Raw genomic sequence first — 18,680 nt, 5'->3', positions numbered from 1 at the left:
TATTTTCTAGTTTCTTTTTCCAATAAATCATTATTTTGATTATATTCCAGATGTTTTATGATAGCTTTTCTTCAGGATCTTATAGAAACTATAAAATATATATGTCCCAAAACTTGATCGTGTGGGTTAAACTATTCTATCAGCCTCTTCTTTCTTTTTACTATACAAATTGCCTTTCTTTACACTTCTTAATATCTTCCATTTTGGCATCTTCTGTCAGCTCCAAATATATTATTAAAATGTTTCTTAAACTCATTCAATCTCACCTTGTCATTTATAGGTTTAAAAATATATATCTCACTAAAAGCATATTTGGCATGTCCAGGATGAAAACCTAGACCTGCAGAATTGTTTGTGTTGCTTGACAAATATGTGTTCTTTGCTTTGTTTTTATTGCAAGCATTAATTTTACCATGTATAGCATGCACTTCGTTAATCCTGGTATGTTTTCCATTTTTAACACACACATTTCCCTACGTGAACTCATCTTGCACATTCTTTTCTTTGTTACTAATTAGCTTTTGGAAAAACTGACAAGAAAGATTTTTTTTTCAAAAGCATGGTTGTTAGAATGGATATACTGACTTTTGGAGGAGAAAAATGACTCTAATCTTCCCATTCCTGCTCAGCAGGTGCTCTGCTCTTAATTCCCAATAATCAGTTTTCATCAACATAAATAAGAACTGACCTGTCTGATTTCAGTATATTTTCTATAAGAGTTCTGCATCTTTTCCAGACACCCTCTATATCTCCTCACAAAATGTAAACACTCAACATGTATATTTTAGCATCACATACAACACATGCACATACACACAGCATGCACATGAATAAATCAGATTTTAATAACTCTATTTAGTACTAAAATAAGCATGCAATAATATGTTCCACATCTTTCCTCTTTAGTACATCATTTCTTATATAAAAAGAATCAAATTGTGTGTCCATATTATTCTCATGATTAAAATGATTGGCATGTCTCAATGCATAACAAAAAATGAAATTGTGTGTCCATATTATTCTTATAATTAAAATGATTGGTATGTTTCAATGCATAACAAAAAAATTAAAAACATTCAAAAAAACACCCCAAAATGATGAAGTTTCTTACTAAAGCACAAGAAGCCCTTCACAATCCGGATAGTTTACTGACACAAAACTTTCTTCTCTGTGTGCAGTTCTCCAGCCACACAGAACCATGCATTGCCTCCAATATACTTACCATATTAATCATTTAATGCTCATAAATCTTTGAATTTATTCTTCTCCAGTGAAGTATCAAGTATGGAAAAAGAACAAATGTGTTGGTAAAACTAGAACATTAGACAGTTTTATATAATGAAAGAGTCTAGAGAGAAAACTCAAAAAAATGAAAGAAGAAAAGTGTTGATGTATGTATCCTCTGTTAGGCTCAACGCAATATACTTTCACACAGTAAGCTCCATCTCAGAGATATTTTTATTCAAAATGTAAACCCATGCTATCAAAACAGAATTAAACCAAATAATATTAAAAGATAAAAAGCGACCAATAACATTTTCAATAAACAAAGCATATTAATGTCACAAAAACAAAAACCTTAGACAAATTATGTTTAAAATAATTAATTTTCTAACAAAAAATGGACCAAAGATGTACACCAAATAATCATATATAGAAATACATGTAATAATTAAATATTTGTCTTAATAATCATATAACTGTACATTAAACATTAAACTACCATTTTCTCATTCAGTAAATCTGTACTTACCATACTGTACTGTGATTATTAGTTTACTTCGTAGTATTCCTTGCTAAATTAAAATAGTGGAAGGTTGGATTATGGTCTTTAATGGTACACTCATGTGTCCACATAACAAAATATATAGACACCTCTTGAGTAAACTAACTAATAAATGCATAATACATGAATGGAAATGATAGCAGTTAAGGCTACGAAGGTGTGGAAGGGTGGGCATTCTCACACATTGCACTTTGGAGATGGACTCTGAGCACAGCTCACAGATCCAGTGAACAATCCTTCATTTATAAGGTCTTTAATTTAGGTATCAAACTTTTCCACAGATCATTTAGCCTTAATATATCCAACAATGACCTTCTGTTCTTCACAAACCTGCCTTTCTTACATTTTTTGTCTTCTTCTAGCCACGAGTATATCAAACCGGTGAGAGACAGAGCAAGAGTGTTCCTCCAACACCCATTTTCTGTTAGTCAATCCATCCCTTTGTTTCTACTTTCTAAATACATCTCTCTTCTTTACTACATCTTCACTCCTATCTTCTTTTGTTCAAGCCATTGCAATAAACTCTTAATTTGCTCTTCTGCTTCAATTTCAAGCCATTCCACTTCAATCAATTTTCCAAAGTGCAGTCACATTGTTACTTCTTATATTGAAATTCCTTGGTGAGTCCCTTTCTTGGACAGAAAAATGTAAAGGGCCTTTTGTAGATTAGAGAGGTACTTTACTTATTTGCTGCCTATTTGGCTTTGCCTTGGCTATGCTATAAGCTTCACAACACACCGAACCATGTGCGTAGGCATACCGCATTCACACACTTCTAGGTTTTGCATCTGCTAGTCTTTTCACACTTTTGTCCATCTTGAACACATGGCAGTATCACATTCATTCTACCAGGCCAAGCTAACATGACATTTCTTTGTGAATCTTCTTCCTGCAGTATGCTCCCTCTTTCCTTTATAACACTCCTATACTGTCACATAAACCATTGTTATCCTTAAACTTACTATGTTACATGTGTGTCAACTCCTCAATACTTGAGCTTATGTAGTGCCTGGCACATACCTACCATGCTAAAATTATGCCCATGGTACCAGCTGACAAAAAAGCTTGAAGGGGGTTAATTGACTCAATGAATTTCAATTTCTATATTTCTTGTTAAAACAAACAAACAAAAAAAATGTCTTCCTTTTGTATTTGCATAGCCTAGAGTACTTAAATATTTAATATTGCAATATTGTAACTTATAAGAAAAAAGAATCTATTGTTCAGATGACCAAAATATATTTCCCCTACATATTCGGTGTTCATCATGTTTCCTGGTTCACAACTCCCAGAACCCTTGGAATTTCCTAAGTCAGCGATTTTTAACCACTGTGCAATGACATACTGCTGTGCTGCCAGAAGTTTTTTCCTTTTCTTTTTTATTGATTTTAGAGAGAAGGAGGGAAAGAGAGAAAGAAAGAGAGAGAAACATCAGTTTGTTGCTCCACTCACCCATGCATCCACTGGTTGACTTCGCTATGGGCCCTGACCCAGGAGCAAACGCACAACCCTGGCGCATTGGGACGATGCCGCTACCCCACCAGTGCCTGCAAGAATTTCTAAACTATGCAGTTCTTATTTAAGCAGGGGCACAGACCTCTTTTCCCTTAGATTGTTAAATAAAAAATGACAACAGCCAAGACAACATTAGCTATCAGTGTGAAGAAATCAAAATTATGCCTATTTTTTATCTGATCGCCAAAAAAAAAAAAATAATAATAATATATTTTTGGTGTGCCACAGAATTTTAGTAATTGGTTTATATATGCCCCGAAATGAAAGAGGTTGAAAATCACTGTTCTGTGTTGAGAGTGATAAAAATGTTTTTGTTATTTTGATGAGGTGACTTTTGAAAAACACCAAAGGATGAGCCAAGTGACCAGTGGAGCCAATACAACTGGAGGTTGAGTTCAATCACAAACGGTCAGTTATTTAATCAATCCTACCTCTGCAGTGAAGCTTCCATGAAAACTCAAAGGATGGGGTTTGGAGGGCTTCCCAGTTGGTGAACACGGGGGCGTTGGAGGAGAGCAGCAGAGTCTGGACAGGGTCTGGAAGCTCTGCACCTGGCTCCCCATCCCATCCGTCGCCTCACACATCCCTTCCATTTACCTGTGCCTGAGCTATACCCCTTCATAATAAACCAGTGATCTAGGAAGCAAGTGTTTTTCTGAGCTCTGTGAACTCCTCTAGCAAATTCCCCTAACCCAAGGGAATGGTCATGGAAACTTCTGATTTCTAGTCAGTCAGTCGGTCAGTCAGTCTGTCAGTCAGTCAGAAATACAGGTACCAGAGCTTGCTACTGACATCTGATGTGGGGGAAAGGGTACAGTCCTGAAGGACCGAGCCCTTAGTCTGTGTCATCTGGTGCTATCTCAGGGCAGACAGTGTCCGAGTTCAGTTGGATTGTATGTGTGACACTCGGCTGGCACCTGAAGCATGGCTTGTTGAACGTGTTGGGAACCCCGCCTTCTATACACTGGAATTGGGGTCAGGACCTTTTAAGTGCTAACCAACTGAAATGTGGAAGTTAAAAAAATACACTTCATGGTAAAAGACATATTATGAAACTAATTAGCATATGCATATATAGATAGAAACATGAAGTATAGTATTGATTATATGACTTCTACTACTTTAAATGAAGGGCAAAAGTGTTTACATATAAGTCTTCAGGGAATAAAGGTATAATAATTTTTAGTTTAGAGAAAAATTTAATGTTATGACTCGACAATATAGTTATTGAGAGGATGTTTTTAAATGATTCCAAGAAGACTTTGTTGTTTCAAAGGCTTAAATCAGGAAGAAGATATAAAACATGGTATATTACAGGTAAACTAACTATAGTGTTATTTATTGTGACCCACCTTTATTTGTTTTTATTTTCAATTAATTTATTTTTTATTTTTTCAATTAGAGTTAACTTTCAGTATTATTTTGTATTGGTTTCGGGTGTACAGCATAAGGATTAGACAATCATATACTTTACAAAGAGTTCCCCCTGATGTATTATGACCTACTTTTAGAACCAGAAAATTTGCTTCTATATTCCATTCCCCTTCTATTTCATATCCAATATTTTGAAAAGCTTATCTACCTTATGAAGAAATTTAAATGCCTAGAACCTGTGTCTGATGTTAATAAGAAAGTCTTGTAATATAAGAAATATATGGAATAGAATAGTGAATATAAGGTCTATGTCCTATTTTTAGCTTAGATTTTTAACAAAAGTATAATTTGGTGCACTGTATTACTATTCCAGAGTTTATCATTTAAATACAAAACATAGCTTTATGCCTAGTCCCTTATTACTCCACGGTGATTTTCGTGGGATGCCTGAGATTATATTTAGAGCCATGTAAGAAATATGAAAAAAGACAGGTCAGTAAATTTAAGGTTCATTCAGGAACAAAGGTATTTGAATTCTCCCATTAACTAGGTTAATGGAAGGGAATTACGGTTCACACATTATAAAACTAAATGCTCTAATGCTTCCATGTAGTCATGCCATGGAAAGAGAAGGCTGAAAAATAGTAGCTGAAAGAAAAATTAACATAATCTACTAAACAGCGAGGATAACAACAGCATAAAGTAGTCTCTAAATTATTGGTGAATAATTTAAAATACAAATAATTGACAAAATATGAAGTCTACCATCTGTTGACAGAAGGTTAATTTTTTTAAAAAATTTTAGACTTCCATGAGCTATAGCAATGATAATCTGTTTATTTTTAAACATTTAAGGCATTGTCTCAGAAAGCAATACAAATTTGTTGAAAGCCATCTTTTGAATCTGATAGGCTCACATTGACCATGAACGTTATTTGTTTATATTGATAAAAAATGTTTGCTGCTCTTCATGAAGTAGGGCTTAAAAGAATTATGAGGCACTGTAAAGCCAGTAGCCGTGGCCACCATCACAGTCGCCTGGCCCATGCAGATTCGCATTAGATTGGGACAGATGGTATTGAAACAACGGAGCCAAGAACTGGTGGGCCATTACCTTTTAATCTTAGCTTGCATCCAGCGGGCAAGAAATACACACAGTTGGAAAACACTTCCCTTTCCATTCAGGGCTCCCAAAGCCACTGACTAATCTGAGTTTCCTAGAATCAAAGGTTCCTAAATCTCCAGCCTTATTCACCTCTGTACCCCATCTCCTTCTCTCTGCACAAACTCTACAGAAACTGGCTTCTCCTTCAGCACTCTGCCATCTTGGCTGCTTCTCCTCTCCTCCACATAGTCTTTCTCTGCTCTCCTCTCTAATGCTAATCTCAGGAACCGAGAGAACAAGCTCCCGGTCTGCCCCATTTTATAATGTAGAAATCAAAATCTTTAATCTAATATACAAAGAAGTCTCTGATACAAAGTCACTTATCTGAGGCATAATGGGAATCCTCATGAGAGTGCACCACCCCCTATCATGCAACAGTGAAGGGTGTGGGCAAAAGCTTAGTTTTAAAACTAAGCCTTAGGCTATAATAACTTAGCCAGTTTACAGCCTGTCTCCCACACCCAAAGCGAACTATCATATAAGCAAGCAAATATATATATATATATCATATTTACAAACTTATTTGACCAATAGGCACTAAAGGTGTTACATATACCATTGAAGGAAGAATTTTCTTATCAACATTTGTGTGGTTTCCAACTTTTAGTTTTAGACCACCAGGAAGTTATTCCAAGGTACTTTCAAAGCCAATGAGTGTAAGCATTGCCATTAGAGCGAACAGACATGCTGCATAAACATAGGAGTTGTGTTTATGGTCTGACTAAATTGAAAATATTATAAAAGAATAAATTAATTCAATACATTATTTGGTTACTATGAATGATCTTAATCATATAAAAAAATTGTCATTTTTTATATGAAACAATGTGAAAGGAACTGATATTCCTGAAAAGATGAAAATTATGCTCTATACATAATAATAACATAACATTTTATATTTAATCATTACCTGACCTTCTTTATTTTGTCATCACTATATAATTTGTACAGTTACACTTTATTAACTATAGTCAACTAAACATCCACTCTGAGCTCTCAGGTTTACTCATTTTAACTGTATTTTCTCTTATGCATTTTAATTCTAGTGCTGACACTAATTTTAGATGCGAGAACTTAAGTCACTCATACTTTCTAGATCTCAAACATAAAGTAGAAAAACTGGGCAAGATTTTCTCTAAAATTCTGCCCAATCTAGCATTCCATAACTGTCTAACATCACTACCCTGACACCTGCATGTACATATAAATAGGTACACAGCAGGTGGTTAATGAATGCTTGTTTAATCAGTATGGTACAACTTTTACTATTTTATTCATCTAGGCCAGGGGTCGGGAACCTATGTCTCGCGAGCCAGATGTGGCTCTTTTGATGACTCCATCTGGCTCACAGACAAATCTTTAATAAAAAAATAACGAGCCCTGGCCGGTTGGCTCAGTGGTAGAATGTCGGCCTGGCGTGCAGAAGTCCCGGGTTCAATTCCCGGCCAGGGCACACAGGAGAAGCGCCCATCTGCTTCTCCACCCCTCCCCCTCTCCTTCCTCTCTGTCTCTCTCTTCCTCTCCCGCAGCGAGGCTCCATTGGAGCAAAGATGGCCCGGGCGCTGGGGATGGCTCCTTGGCCTCTGCCCCAGGTGCTGGAGTGGCTCTGGTCACAACAGAGCGATGCCCCAGAGGGGCAGAGCATCACCCCTTGGTGGGCAGAGCGTTGCGTGCCAGGTGGATCCCGGTTGGGCGCATGCGGGAGTCTGTCTGACTGTCTCTCCCCATTTCCAGCTTCAGAAAAATACAAAAAAAAAAAAAAAAAGAGAGAAAAAAATAACGATAAAAATATAAAACATTCTTATGTACTACAATCCATTCATTTCCTACTGTTCATGTTCATGATTGCAGGTGGCTGGAGCCAATCACAGCTGTCCTCTGGGACAACACCAAAATTTTAATGAATAATGTGTAACATACACGGAATTACATTTTAAAATATGTGGCATTCATGGCTTTCTTGGCCAAAATGGTTCCTGACCCCTGATCTAGGCTGACTGCAGGAAGACTGTGTTCCTTGAAGTTTTTCACAAAACTATTGGTTGGAGCATCTCAAAACTCTCTTCAAATGACTGATTTGAAATCTTTGGCTTTATTTTCTTTCTATAAAAGTGTGGGTTTTTACAGTTTTATAGACAATAATAAGTACCCTTAATTACACAGACACAGTAGCAATAATCTCGGAAGACAATTTTATTTCTAAAGCTATGTACTATAATCTCAGCCAAATCATAAATTCACACAGTCAAATTGGGGTGAAGTTTAAGGATGAAAACCAATCTGTCTTACTTTGCTAGTACTCTAAACCTATCTTTATATCTTTGGTAGCTTGAGCTTCCATGTTATATTGGGACCAAATATTGCAACGGTATTTTTAATTAGAGTGAAATGTTCTCACTGAAAGATACATAATTCACACTATGCACAGTTGAATGTAGACGGAAAGAAAAATCCATTCCTATAATGAAGAATAATTCATGTAAGAACACAAACTTGCTATGTGTTAGATAGTTTGGACATATATACATTGTGGTTTAAGTGTCTAAATGTTAATAAAAATATGCAAATAATCTAATTCAGAATTAATACATCATTTAAAAGATTTGATGCCAGGCCCTGGCCGGTTGGCTCAGTGGTAGAGCGTCGGTCTCGCATGCAGAAGTCCTGGGTTCGATTCCCGGCCAGGGCACACAGGAGAAGCGCCCATTTGCTTCTCCACCCCTCCCCCTCTCCTTCCTCTCTGTCTCTCTCTTCCCCTCCCGCAGCCGAGGCTCCATTGGAGCAAGGATGGCCTGGGCGCTGGGGATGGTTCCTTGGCCTCTGCCCCAGGTGCTAGAGTGGCTCTGGTCGCAACAGAGCGATGCCCCGGAGGGGCAGAGCATCGCCCCCTGGTGGGCAGAGCATCGCCCCTGGTGGGTGTGCCAGGTGGATCCCGGTCGGGCGCATGTGGGAGTCTTTCTGACTGTCTCTCCCCGTTTCCAGCTTCAGAAAAATACAAAAAAAAAAAAAAAGATTTGATGCCATGTTTTGATTGTTTTATTTTGTTCTCAGATCATTTACCATTCATCATAAAGGAGACTGATATAAAATATTCCTGATAGTTTATTGCAGAACTTTGATATATATAATATTTATATACTTTATAAACATTAAATATATAAATGATTCACAAAAGTGCTTTGCAATTAGTATGTAATGATCTGAATTTTTAAAATCCTGGATATCAAGCACCATAATTCAGTACAAACAAAAGCTATACCATTTCTTTGCCAAATGAAAAGCTTTATTTGCAACTTTTTGTTCTGATAAGAACACAATGTGCGATTTACTCTCAACAAATTTTTAAGTGTACAAGACAGTATTATTAACTATAGGCACCATGTTTTAAGGCAGATTTGTAAGACTTAATGCAACTGAAACGTTACCATTTTAAGGTTTAGTTAGTCTTTCTTCATAGTAACTCGAATAAGCAGCTAACATAGTAACATGACTTGAAAATATCCTGTTGGCCTTGCCCAGGTGCCTCAGTGGCTAAATCAATGTCTCGGTTACCCAAGGTCTCAGGTTCAATCCCCGGTCAGGGCACGTAGGAGAAGCAACCAATGAGTGCACAACTACATGGACCAACTATGTGGAACAATAAATTGATGTTTTTCTCTCTCTCTTCTTTCTTCTCTCACTCTTTCCTTCTCTCCCCCCCTCTCTCAATCAATGGAAAAGTTATTTTAAAAAAGAAAAAAAGAAAATACCCTGTTAAATGTAAACCTGAAATGTAATGTTTTTGTTATAGCTAAATAAACTCATTGGAGGAAAAAGAAAATCCTTAAATCTTCATACCAAACTTCACATCTAGAAATGGAGACTTCATACAAATGTGATGCTGAATGCTTCAAAAGTCTAGGAGATATAAGCTATTTCAAAAAATGAGTTTTGATTTAAATGTAAGCTCAAGGTAGTTATGAAAAAACATTAAGGAAAATTGGAAAGGTCTTGTTAAAATAATTGAGCTTACAGAGCAGCGATAATAATGTAAATCTGGAAATTGCCTCTGCATCACATAACTAGCTAAATAATCCTAGAAGTGGAATCATTTTTATTTCTCAATGCAAAATTGGAATTTTAGTATCTGCAAAGAAAAGTGCTGTGGGAACTGGAAGCACCTGGAGCTCTGAGACACGTTAAAGCAGATGAAAATGATGGCTTTTGCTTTTCCATTTCTAAAACTGGAGACACTTAGTTTTCTTCAATAATGCATTATGAGTTTTTCAACCAATGATATATTTAAATTGTTGGAATCGAAAAATAATACTTCCAAATTTCATCCCTTTGAGCTTAACTGATTGCTGATGTTTTATGGATTTTTAAAAATACTTCTCTTCCATGTGTTGCAAGGTGTGTCTACTCCTTCCAGATGTCTGGAATTTTGATGTGTCTACAAAAACTCTGCTTTGGCAATGTTACCTAATGATTTATTCATCCTCAATTTTCAGCATTTTGCAAGGGACAAATTCCCTTAGTCTGATGCTGAACAATTGATAGAACAGCCAGGTTTACCAGCTATAATAACTGTAATGACAATGAGTGTGACACAAACATATGAGCAAGACTGCATGATATCTGCTAGGTTCTTCAGGTTTAAGAAAGCTAATACAAACATGAAGCATTGTATGTAGGAGCTCAGTGAAAAGTGCTTAAGGAAGAGAGATGCAGACAGTAGTTGATAGGAAAACTTGAATAGGCTCATGTTATTAAGCAGGCATGTATCATGCATTGGAGGAGTAAAAGAATGATAGTCTCAGAGGGTTCAAGTAGAGACTAGAATTCTAGACAGTTCTAGAAAATAGTATGTAGCTATTATTTCTCCCAAATGATTCCAGGGTGTGATATTAGCAGATTCTGTTTCAGATAACTAGTCTACCCCACTTCTGATAATGAACTTGTCTGGAACTGGGTGAAGTCCACACCTTATCCCCTGATTAGTAGTTTGCAGAGAAGTCTTACTGATGTTGAGGTCTGTTCACATTCTATGGCACCTTCCAACTCTTTGATTATCTAGTAGCCTAATGACTTCTCTAGCTGGCTTTCTTCATCTCATATACTATTGATTTGGCAATGCTAAATCTTGTTAATTTTCCAGGCTTTGTTGTATCCACCTAATTCCTAATATCTTGACAAAAGTTTCAGAAATCCATACCAGGGGTTAATATCCAAAATATATAAAGAAATCACAAAGCTCAGAAACAAACAAGCAAATAATCTAATTTAAAAATTAGTAGAAGGCCCTGGCTGGTTGGCTCAGTGGTAGAGCGTCGGCCTGGCGTGCAGGGGTCCCAGTTTTGATTCCCGGCCAGGGCACACAGGAGCAGTGCCCATCTGCTTCTCCACCCCTCCCCCTCTCCTTCCTCTTTGTCTCTCTCTTCCCCTCCCGCAGCCAAGGCTCCACTGGAGCAAAGTTGGCCCGGGCGCTGAGGATGGCTCTGTGGCCTCTGCCTCAGGCGCTAGAATGGCTCTGGTTGCAACAGAGCGATGCCCCAGATGGGCAGAGCATCGCCCCCTGGTGGGCATGCTGGTGGATCCTGGTCGGGGGCATGCGGGAGTCCATCTGACTGCTTCCCCGTTTGTAACTTCAGAAAAATACAAAAAAAAAATTAGGAGGAAACCTAAACAGACACTTCTCCCAAGAAGACATACAAATGGCCAACAGATATATGAAAAGAGGCTCATCTTTGCTAGCTGTTAGAGAAACGCAAATCAAAACTGCCATGAAACACCTACCACCCCACATCTTTATTCACTGTTGGTGGGAATGTAAACTGGAACAGCCATTATGGAAGAAAGTATGGTGGTTCCTCAAAAAATTAAAAATAAAATTACCATATGATCCAGCAATTCCTCTACTGGGTATCTATCCAAAAAAACTTGAAAACATTGGTATGCAAAGACACATGCACTTCCATGTTTACTGCAGCATTAGTCACAGTGGCCAAGACATGGAAAGAACCAAAGTGTCCTTTGATAGAAGAATGGATAAAGAAGATGTGGTACATCTATATACTGAAATACTATTCAGGCATAAGAAATGATGACGTATTGCCATTTATGACAACATGGATGGATTTTGAGAACCTTATACTAAGTGAAATAAGTAAATCAGTAAAAGCTAAGAACTATATGATTTCACACATAGGTAGGATATAAAAATGAGAGTCATAAACATAGACAAAAAGGAAGAGGTTACCAGGAGGAGGGGGCTTCAAGAGGGACAAATATGTATATATGGTGACAGAAAGCCTATAGAATAAAATACTAGTTTTGATTGTTGAATCCATTTGTTTTTCAGCTGAGTAGTACATCACATAGATAATAACTGTAAAATTGTTGTTATACCTTCTAAATTATGTAGTGTTAATATAACCCACATTACTTATGATAAGAAAACCTAAGAACTATTATTTGGATGAATATTAAGGTTTTATTCATTCATTCTTATAATCACTAAAGAATTGTGATTTTTAAGCAATCACTGATGAGATCATTTAGCCTTAAAAATTCACCTAGAAGATTTTAGTTTAAGTTTATTTGCCTAAAATATCTAATAAGGTAATAATTATCTATTTTTAAGGAGAATATATGTATAATTTAAATTTTTTTATAATAATTGACCTAGCAAGGCAATTTATGTAAACATGTAAAAGGAATGATAAATATTATGCTAAATATAGTTCTTTCCATTGAAAATATCACTAGAATTATATCTTATTACTGGATATTCATGTCTAGAATACTTCAAGTGTTAAACATGATATATTATAATATACAACAAACGTACAAAGAACTAATTGCTTCAATAGAAATTAAACAGCTATGAGATGCCAAAGACTCACAGTTTATTATATTCACTTTCCTTTGCTTTAAAGATCTGTGTTCACTAAAATGTATACAGTCATTGAATCTAAGTGATCTGTTTATTCCAAAGCTGAAGCTAGTCACTAAGTCTAAAAATATTAGGTATTAAAAACTACGTATTAGAAACAAAAAATTGCTCTCATAGAAAAACCACAAGGTATCTGATGTCTCATTGTTTGACTCTCTTCACATTTGTAACAAATGCTTAGGACCATGTACTTTACAGCCTGGTGATCTAGGGGACATTATCAGAGTCAGAGTGGCTGTCACATATCTCGGAACTTCAGGGGTTATTCCATAAAAGTGGCACCAAAACATGCCAAATATGATATTTCATAGAAAATAAATTCATTATTATTTGTGTTTAGCAAAGTAAATAATACTGAGATTTGGTGTAGCAGTAAATAGTTTAAGGCTGGAGTCCCCAAACTTTTTACACAGGGGGCCAGATCCCTGTCCCTCAGACTGTTGGAGGGCTGCCACATACACTGACCACCAATGAAAGAAGTGCCCCTTCTGGAAGTGCGGTGGGGCTGGATAAATGGCCTCAGGGGGCTGCATGCAGCCTGTGGGCAGTAGTTTGGGGAAGTCTGGTAAGGTATCATTCTGCTTCTGTCTTCCACTTTGGTTTGGAAAATTTAAGTATCACAGGTTTCTGTTGTTTTGGTTTTGCCGTGTCACACTAAAATAACCTGTAAAGTTTAAGCTCCTAGAGACCCTCAGAAGCATCTTGTGCCATGTTTAAGCAGCATTTTTCACATGAAAGTATGATAATGGCTAACTCATATACTGTTTCCTATGAATGCACCAATTTCCACCGAAAAGACGGGGTCTGTTCAAACTCTGCACTTGTGAATGGGAGTCAAGCTTGTTTGTATGGTTGGGGGAGGGCTGGAAACAGCAGAAAGCCCTAATAAAATGCTGAGTGAAGTTCAGTTGTTTCAAGTTTGCATGGATCTGAAATAAATCATATCAATAGATGTTCTTTCCCCTTTACCCCCTTTACAAAGCCACTTACACTGGACTCTGCTTTAATCAATTGGTAAAGTGATGATTTACTGCTATGTATCTCTCAATAATTGTATTTTTCATATTTTCCACCTGTCGTGTGTGTGTGTGTGTGTGTGTGTGTGTGTGTGTGTGTTTCCTTAAAGGTCTCAAATGTAGGCCCTGGCCAAGTGGCTTAGTGAATAAAGCACCGACCCAGCACACTGGAACCGTGGGTTCGATCCTGGTCAGAGCACATATGTACATGAAGCAATCAGTGAGTACACAACTAAGTGAAATAACAACTTGATGCCTCTCTCTCTCTTCTGCTCCCTCTCCCCTTTCTTTCTCTCTTCTCTTTCTCACTCTTTCTCAATCAATGGAAAAGTGTTTTTTTTTTTAAGTCTCAAATGTATATATTTTGGCAAATAAAGAGCTCTATGATTTAAACATTTAATGTAGCTAATCAACAGACATAATTTCTACACAAAACTTTTTATAATATTTTACTATTTTTTCATAGTTAATGTAGATTTTTATGCTTGTATTCTATGCAGAGATTATTGTAAATCTAAAGCCACATAACATATATCTTGATGACTAGCTATAATTATGTACTGATTTGCCTGGTAATGTATACAGGCAACAAATCTGTAATTATTCCGACATTCTTTATGCTGTCTATAGATCCATTGCTTTCCTCAGCCCTGACACATGTTGGCGGGATGAATGACTAGTCCAACCTCCAATGTCTGCTTCCCTGTACATAAAATGGATTTATAATTTCTTCTTTATTGCACTGTGGGATAATCAGAATAAAATATATGAAATGACAAAGAATTACTAAGTACTAATTGGATTATGCATTTATTGTCCCTAACGGTCTATAAATTATCCATTTTACCAATCAGCCTTAACCCTTAACCAAGAGTTAGAGAAAGAGAGGAGGTCTCTATGGTCTTTGCTCTCATTTGACCTTAAACAACCATATAACAAAAAATGTGTTAGAAAAACAAATAAATATGTGTCCCATATTATCCATAATCTGCTTTTACAAAGTACTTAAAAGATAAGAAATAAATTTACTCGATTTGAATAGTTCATATTTTATCTGCATTTGTTTATTTATTTATTTTTACCCTATCAGTATTGTTTTGGAAGTGAGAGAAAGATCAGGATATGCCTTTTTGTATTTACACAGAAAAAAATCAAAGTGTCCTTATGGAGGCTTAAAATAAAGGTTTAAATTCCTAGGAATACTTATAATTCAACTTCCCGGACACAGATGTGTAAACTTTTGGCTTGTGTCTTACAGAATATTATCACAAGAGTCTAAAAATACTGCATGTTTCCAAAGAAGAACACTGTTCTTTAAATTTACAAAAAAATCCCCTGTAGACATTTTGAGCAGAGTTTTCTAAAGAATAACAAAGCATAAGCCCTCCACCAGCAAGGACAGACCTAGAAGCAATTTAGAAGCTGCCCAACAAGGCAGCCTATGGCATTCAACAAAAGACCCAGCTGCTCCCGCTTCCAGAGGTCTTCCTATCTTTGCCATCCACATCTTGTAATTACTACTGAAAAGCAAAACAAGGGGGACAGAAAATGTAGTTTGAATCAAATCACCGACAGCTATGCTTTCTGTAGTATTTCATATCATTACAATGTAGTTTAAAACTTTCAGTAGTATTTCTTTACAACAAGAAAACATTTTAACAACAAATGCTTTCCCTCTCAAAAAGACTTTACCTTAGTACTGAAACAGACTGTCTACGATCAATTTTTTCATGTTATAGATTAGATATGTGTATATATATCTATATCTATCTATGTATGTGTGCCACAGCAATATTGTAGCTGCCAGGATAATAGAATAAACAACAATTTATTTGTTTAAGATAATTATCCTAATAAGCAGTACAAGCTACATTTCTATCCCACAAGCATCTCTATTTATGTATGCTTCAATCCAACACTCTGCCAAGCCAGATAAAGAATATTCCCTGTGAAATTTTCATGTGATCACAAAGAGAAATAGAAGTGTATATGTAAGCAGACTGTTTTTGTCCCCATGGGTGAAGAGTTGGTTGGTTAATAAAGTTCCAAATGGATCAACAATCTGCCAAAAATAAATTCGCTTTTTCAAATTTCTGCATTGTAAAAGCCTTCAGCGTAATGTCTTTAACTGCCCTGTGTCACCTTAGATGCTTTTAGACTAGGGAATGTTGTCAGAGCTGAAACCCTGAGATTTGTGAAAAATGTTTGAAAAGATCCCATCAGATTATAAAAATATACCAAAATACATCTCCTCTTATCTTCTTAAAATACTTGGTGGAAGATATCCACCTATCTATTTATCTACTCATATTTATTCACTCAACCTTTTTCTGTGGTAATTATTCTATTATCAATCTCTATACAGTTTAGAAGTTTTTTTTTCTGTGATTCCAATGATAATAATGCTTTTTAATGTTCATCCACTCATGACTAACCTAGAACTATGAATAAATGAGTTAAGCAGTAAATAACACCTGGAAAAATTAGTTAAGAGTTTAATTCTTTGAGGCTACATGTATTGAAGTTTTTTTATCATGGCCCTGAATGTCAATTTTTAAATACCCTCAACCAGTGGTGGGAGTCAAATAATTTAACAACTGGTTCTCTGCCCTAATGACCATTTTAAGTATAAAAAGGTAGTTTATTATTTCATGCATTTAATACTTAAATAAGAAAAATAAAAGAGGTATACAAAACTAGATTGTTATAAGAAAGTTTTAAAATATTAATGAAAAATATCAAATAATACCTGACAAAAAACAATAAAACTGTTATTTAAGGTATTTCCACATTGCTTTTTGATTGGCGTCCTCATTGACAATTTTTATCACCTATGGATGGAGTAAAGATTACTACTGGTGCTTTGAATACGCTGTTGCACAGATGAATGTTAAACAAGAGTAAGAAATGTAAATGTGTAATTTCCACATTGGGTGCCTGCCCAGGCGCCCACCTTGGAGAGAACCCTAATTACAAGTGCCATTTTAACAACCGGTTTGCCAAACTCAACAAAAAAATAGGTATTGGGTTCTGACAAAACGATGTAAACCAGCTGAATCCCACCACTGTCCTCAACTGAATCAAATATTCCTTCCAAATATCTTCTACACAATCACTTTCTAGCTGCATGAACTTAGCAGGTACTTTAAACTCTGTAAGTTATATTATCTAAAAAAATGTAAATAATATCACTTAATACACTAACAATATAAGGAGACAATCCATTCAGGATAGTTACTGTTTTATAGTAAGTGCACAATATATATATATTGGTCATTGCTATTGAAATTTAGACTCATTCCCTGCTGTTTTTCAAATTAAAATATTCTAATCAGTACCAACTGATTCTACAATTAATTAAAATTCCTACTGTAATTATGGTGGAAAATTCTGGCAAATATTTATATTGTTCTCTCTGGGTTCTTTTTTTCTTGCTTATAATAAAGGCCTTGCAATACCATTCAAAAAATCTTTAAAATATTCATTCTCATCAACAGGCCACTCAGCCCTTAGAGACCTCTATCAAGAAGTATGGATATGTCAGCAAAAATTCCCCAAAGCACAATTCTGCTAACAGGAGGATGTTGCATGTGTCTATGCTCTATTTATCAGGAACCTAAATAAAAAAGAGGAAAAAAATATACATGTTATGAAAGTGACAACACAATGAGACTACAGTACCCACCAATCAAACAAAATATAAACTGCAAAATATATTGTAACTTTCTATAACATACATTCATTTATCTTTAATCACATTATTCAAACAATTATATTTACTAGTAATTTTATAGTGGAAAATAATGACACGGAAACAAACTCAAGTCTCTAACTGTGTCATTCTGCATCTTTTAAGCCAGATATTGATGTGAGCTTTATGCATATAGCAGTCGACAAGTGTCAATTATTTATTATAAGCATTCTTTTTTTCTTTTAAGGAAAAACATAATGGAAAAATAATCATTCTTCATTGTCCATATAAATAATATATAATGTGTTACTAACTGAATTTTATGAATTTACTTACAGCATTTTGATATCACAGAAGATTTGGAATTTTTAAAATTTTACATTAATGCAAATGTTATTCTCTTTCAATTTTTCTCCCTCCCCCTCTCCCTATGCTGTAACAGAAATGTTCCAGAGAAGAGGTAACAGTTGAAATAAGATTTGAAGAAACAGTAGAAATCCTTCAAGTACACAGTGTTTAAGGAGTGAAAGGCAGAAGGGACAGCATGTGTAAAGGCAAATAAGTAGGAGAGAATTTAGCAAAGAAATCACATGATTGTAGGCAATGGGGAGTCTTTCTTACTTGCCAAATTAAATAGTTTGGACTTCTGAACATAGAGAGCTGCTACTGAACAATTTTAAGCTGTAGAGTGACAACCTCAGAGGTTTAATGTGAGGGGCTAGGTGAAGCTGAAGTTAGGAGATCATCTTCAAGAACACTATCTCCTAGGGCTGCACTGGGAATTATATGAGCTAATATACCGTTCACAAAAATTGGGGGATATTTCAAAATGAATATAAAGCTATAAAATATCCCCTAATTTTTGTGAGCAGTATATTTGTGAAGTACTGAGAACAGCTTGGCACAGTGTAAGCTGTGTAAGAATTTAATTAATTAATTAGACAAAAAATACTTCATAGTATATTGTAAGGACTCACTAAGGAAATGTTTTTATTCCTACTAACATTGTTTTTCTTCTAGGAGTGTATCCAGTTACATATAAAAAAATGTCAGCCTTCTATAAATACTTTCATTTTTAATGTGGTGCCTCCCCTCTATTCTCTGTTGCAGCAAGTTCTCTCTCTACAAAGGTTTTCTGGTAGAATACTCATGAAGAAATATGGTTGAATATCCATGAAGAAAATATATCTTTAGCAAGG

The 18,680-nt window shown here is 35.7% G+C and overlaps 1 protein-coding gene and 1 non-coding gene across 2 annotated transcripts in view; one reads left to right on the top strand and one right to left on the bottom strand.

Moving 5' to 3' along the window:
• The window catches only part of KCND2 (potassium voltage-gated channel subfamily D member 2), a 532,786-nt gene that overhangs the window by 475,502 nt on the left and 38,604 nt on the right, over nt 1-18,680 (bottom strand). The window lies entirely within an intron of this gene.
• Nucleotides 8,454-8,529, top strand: TRNAA-CGC (transfer RNA alanine (anticodon CGC)). Its single transcript has one exon. It is a non-coding gene; the product is annotated as a tRNA-Ala (tRNA).

The sequence above is a fragment of the Saccopteryx leptura genome, chromosome 2 (genome assembly GCF_036850995.1).
Source record: "Saccopteryx leptura isolate mSacLep1 chromosome 2, mSacLep1_pri_phased_curated, whole genome shotgun sequence".
NCBI classification, from domain to species: Eukaryota; Metazoa; Chordata; class Mammalia; order Chiroptera; family Emballonuridae; genus Saccopteryx; species Saccopteryx leptura.
This window is presented reverse-complemented; position numbering and strand designations above follow the sequence as displayed.